Genomic DNA, 5,000 nt, shown 5'->3' on the forward strand with positions numbered 1-5,000 from the left:
ACATTGTATCGGAATAATTATTATAATTCATTATTATACATACATACATACATACATACATACATACATACATACATACATATTATTAATAAATTAATTGTTTTTTTTTTCTTCAAATAAACCCACATTGCCATTTCTCTGAGCGTGTGCTGCGAGCTTCAACGAGAAACATTCGGCGCGAAACTGTCGAGCGGCCGGCCGTCGCGCGCCGCACCTGTACGAGAAACATTTTCCTCTGACGTTGCATCGGAATAATTATTATAATTCATTATTATACATACATACATACATACATACATACATATTATTAATAAATTAATTGTTTTTTTTTTTTTTTTTTTTTTCTTCAAATAAACCCACATTGCCATTTCTCTGAGCGTGTGCTGCGAGCTTCAACGAGAAACATTCGGCGCGAAACTGTCGAGCGGCCGGCCGTCGCGCGCCGCACCTGTACGAGAAACATTTTCCTCTGACGTTGCATCGGAATAATTATTATAATTCATTATTATACATACATACATACATACATACATACATACATATTATTAATAAATATAATTGTTTTTTTTGTTTTTTCTTTTCTTCAAATAAACCCACATTGCCATTTCTCTGAGCGTGTGCTGCGAGCTTCAACGAGAAACATTCGGCGCGAAACTGTCGAGCGGCCGGCCGTCGCGCGCCGCACCTGTACGAGAAACATTTTCCTCTGACGTTGCATCGGAATAATTATTATAATTCATTATTATACATACATACATACATACATACATACATATTATTAATAAATTAATTGTTTTTTTTTTTTTTTTTTTTTTCTTCAAATAAACCCACATTGCCATTTCTCTGAGCGTGTGCTGCGAGCTTCAACGAGAAACATTCGGCGCGAAACTGTCGAGCGGCCGGCCGTCGCGCGCCGCACCTGTACGAGAAACATTTTCCTCTGACGTTGCATCGGAATAATTATTATAATTCATTATTATACATACATACATACATACATACATACATACATATTATTAATAAATATAATTGTTTTTTTTGTTTTTTCTTTTCTTCAAATAAACCCACATTGCCATTTCTCTGAGCGTGTGCTGCGAGCTTCAACGAGAAACATTCGGCGCGAAACTGTCGAGCGGCCGGCCGTCGCGCGCCGCACCTGTACGAGAAACATTTTCCTCTGACGTTGCATCGGAATAATTATTATAATTCATTATTATACATACATACATACATACATACATACATACATATTATTAATAAATTAATTGTTTTTTTTTTCTTCAAATAAACCCACATTGCCATTTCTCTGAGCGTGTGCTGCGAGCTTCAACGAGAAACATTCGGCGCGAAACTGTCGAGCGGCCGGCCGTCGCGCGCCGCACCTGTACGAGAAACATTTTCCTCTGACGTTGCATCGGAATAATTATTATAATTCATTATTATACATACATACATACATACATATTATTAATAAATATAATTGTTTTTTTTGTTTTTTCTTTTCTTCAAATAAACCCACATTGCCATTTCTCTGAGCGTGTGCTGCGAGCTTCAACGAGAAACATTCGGCGCGAAACTGTCGAGCGGCCGGCCGTCGCGCGCCGCACCTGTACGAGAAACATTTTCCTCTGACGTTGCATCGGAATAATTATTATAATTCATTATTATACATACATACATACATACATACATACATATTATTAATAAATTAATTGTTTTTTTTTTTTTTTTTTTTTTCTTCAAATAAACCCACATTGCCATTTCTCTGAGCGTGTGCTGCGAGCTTCAACGAGAAACATTCGGCGCGAAACTGTCGAGCGGCCGGCCGTCGCGCGCCGCACCTGTACGAGAAACATTTTCCTCTGACGTTGCATCGGAATAATTATTATAATTCATTATTATACATACATACATACATACATACATACATACATATTATTAATAAATATAATTGTTTTTTTTGTTTTTTCTTTTCTTCAAATAAACCCACATTGCCATTTCTCTGAGCGTGTGCTGCGAGCTTCAACGAGAAACATTCGGCGCGAAACTGTCGAGCGGCCGGCCGTCGCGCGCCGCACCTGTACGAGAAACATTTTCCTCTGACGTTGCATCGGAATAATTATTATAATTCATTATTATACATACATACATACATACATACATACATACATATTATTAATAAATTAATTGTTTTTTTTTTCTTCAAATAAACCCACATTGCCATTTCTCTGAGCGTGTGCTGCGAGCTTCAACGAGAAACATATCTATCAATACAAATGTCTATGCAAAAAAAAGAAAACAAACAAAATCATATCAGTCAATAAAATAAATAATAATATTTTTTTACTACTACTACTAGTACTACTACGTGCTACTACTGCACGCCAATACACATACATAATAAAATGAAAAATCGTCTCTCTCTCGCTCGCTCTACGAGAAACATTCGACGTCCGCTCCAATGCCGACGCGGACTATTGCTCTCGGTATAGATGTGGAGCGAAACAGTCGTGCGCACAGCGTCGACTCGTTCTCGTTGCCGCGCGTCGTTCGTCTATATAATAGACACGAACGACGGACGAGAGAGAATGTGTTCTTGTTTTTGTTTTTGTGTTTGTGCGAAGTGTGAGAATATTATATACATATATTCGCGCATGGATGATATAGATATGGGTATGGATTTTCGGAGGAAATTATATCAAATTCGTATTTCGAATGCGAGACCGCCGAGATCTTTCCCAGCTCTCTCTCTCTCTGTGTGTGTGGTGTATAGTACATTTTATATATCTCTCTTGTGTCAACACAAAATAACAAAGAATATACATACTACTCCTCCTCATATTTTATATAATATAATATAAAATTATATTATAGCACCGCGTTCGCAGACCGTATGGTGATGTTACCAATCGACCAAGATTTGGGACCGTCTCCCCCGGTGTTATCTGTGATGTTAAAAGAATACGCTTCTAGGCACACCTCAACGCAGGGCGCCTAGCGTGTTCGACACGTGCGCGGTCGCCACGGCGACCGTATATGGAAAGAATGTATAAAAGAGGACGCACACGCGCCCATCGTCGAAACGGTGTGCGCAGCGTCGTGTTGGAATTTATCCCTCAAGCTCCGGGCGTTGATCGTATCTAGTGCGAATCATGCGTGTGTGTGCGCATGTAATTGCCAGCCGAGTTTTAATATGTTTACAATAACGTATTGAATAAAAATTGAGAAGTTGCGTTTAGATGAATGTTCAATTTTCAAATTGTCACAACATCGATTCCCGCCCGCGGGGTCGTGTTCGTTGCAGTTTTATGTCCCTCACAGTGGTCGAGCATCGTTGTACATCACCTCGTTGCGAGATCGTGACGGGACGGCCGCTCGTAGACCGGTCAAAGTTAGTCTATCGATATGAAGCGCGAACGTCGCGTCGCGTGCAAATTCGACGCGTTACGTTCACGCGTGTCGAGAAGGCGCGCGCGCAAGCGCGCGCCCCTCGACGCCGCCGAGCCAGCGGCTCGCCGAAGCCGCGTGACCGCGGTGTAGGCGTGTCGTTTGCGTAAGCAGCTCCCTGGTTGATCCTGCCAGTAGTTATATGCTTGTCTCAAAGATTAAGCCATGCATGTATCAGTGCAAGCCGTATTAAGGCGATACCGCGAATGGCTCAATATATCAGTTTTGGTTCCTTAGATCTTACTCAGTTACTTGGATAACTGTGGTAATTCTAGAGCTAATACATGCAATCAGAACTCTGACCAGTGATGGGATGAGTGCTTTTATTAGATCAAAACCAATCGGCGGAGGGCCATGCGTCCGAAGTCGTTAATTTTGATGAATCTGGATAACTTTTGCCGATCGCACGGTCCAGTACCGGCGACGCATCTTTCAAATGTCTGCCTTATCAACTTTCGATGGTAGTTTCTGCGACTACCATGGTTGTCACGGGTAACGGGGAATCAGGGTTCGATTCCGGAGAGGGAGCCTGAGAAACGGCTACCACATCCAAGGAAGGCAGCAGGCGCGCAAATTACCCACTCCCGGCACGGGGAGGTAGTGACGAAAAATAACGATACGGGACTCTTACGAGGCCTCGTAATCGGAATGAGTACACTTTAAATATTTTAACGAGGAACAATTGGAGGGCAAGTCTGGTGCCAGCAGCCGCGGTAATTCCAGCTCCAATAGCGTATACTAAAATTGTTGCGGTTAAAAAGCTCGTAGTTGCATTTGTGCGCCGCGCTGTCGGTGCACCGCATCCGCGGTGATACTGACACGTCTGCGGAGCATATCGTCGGTGAGCCGGCGGTAAAACGCCGGTTCAATATCAAAATCCTATCGCGGTGCTCTTCGGTGAGTGTCGAGGTGGGCCGACAATTTTACTTTGAACAAATTAGAGTGCTCAAAGCGGGCTCAAAATGCCGCTTGAATATTTCGTGCATGGAATAATAGAATATGATCTCGGTTCTATTTTGTTGGTTTTCAGAACTCCGAGGTAATGATTAATAGGGATAACTGGGGGCATTCGTATTGCGACGTTAGAGGTGAAATTCTTGGATCGTCGCAAGACGAACATCAGCGAAAGCATTTGCCAAAGGTGTTTTCATCAATCAAGAACGAAAGTTAGAGGTTCGAAGGCGATTAGATACCGCCCTAGTTCTAACCGTAAATATGTCATCTAGCGATCCGCCGACGTTACTACAATGGCTCGGCGGGCAGCTTCCGGGAAACCAAAGATTTTGGACTCCGGGGGGAGTATGGTTGCAAAGCTGAAACTTAAAGGAATTGACGGAAGGGCACCACCAGGAGTGGAGCCTGCGGCTTAATTTGACTCAACACGGGAAATCTCACCAGGCCCGGACACCGGAAGGATTGACAGATTAACAGCTCTTTCTTGATTCGGTGGGTGGTGGTGCATGGCCGTTCTTAGTTGGTGGAGCGATTTGTCTGGTTAATTCCGGTAACGAACGAGACTCTAGCCTGCTAAATAGGCGTCGTCATTCAAGGTG

The 5,000-nt window shown here is 42.6% G+C and overlaps 1 non-coding gene across 1 annotated transcript in view; it reads left to right on the forward strand.

The window, feature by feature from the left end:
- The first annotated feature begins 3,562 nt into the window (after window positions 1-3,562).
- LOC123719418 overlaps window positions 3,563-5,000 on the forward strand; it is a 1,906-nt gene continuing 468 nt past the window's right edge. Inside the window, exon 1 of the ribosomal RNA XR_006755471.1 lies at window positions 3,563-5,000. This exon is cut by the window's right edge and continues 468 nt beyond it. This is a non-coding gene — a ribosomal RNA (small subunit ribosomal RNA).

Source organism: Pieris brassicae, unplaced genomic scaffold, assembly GCF_905147105.1.
Source record: "Pieris brassicae unplaced genomic scaffold, ilPieBrab1.1, whole genome shotgun sequence".
NCBI lineage: Eukaryota > Metazoa > Arthropoda > Insecta > Lepidoptera > Pieridae > Pieris > Pieris brassicae.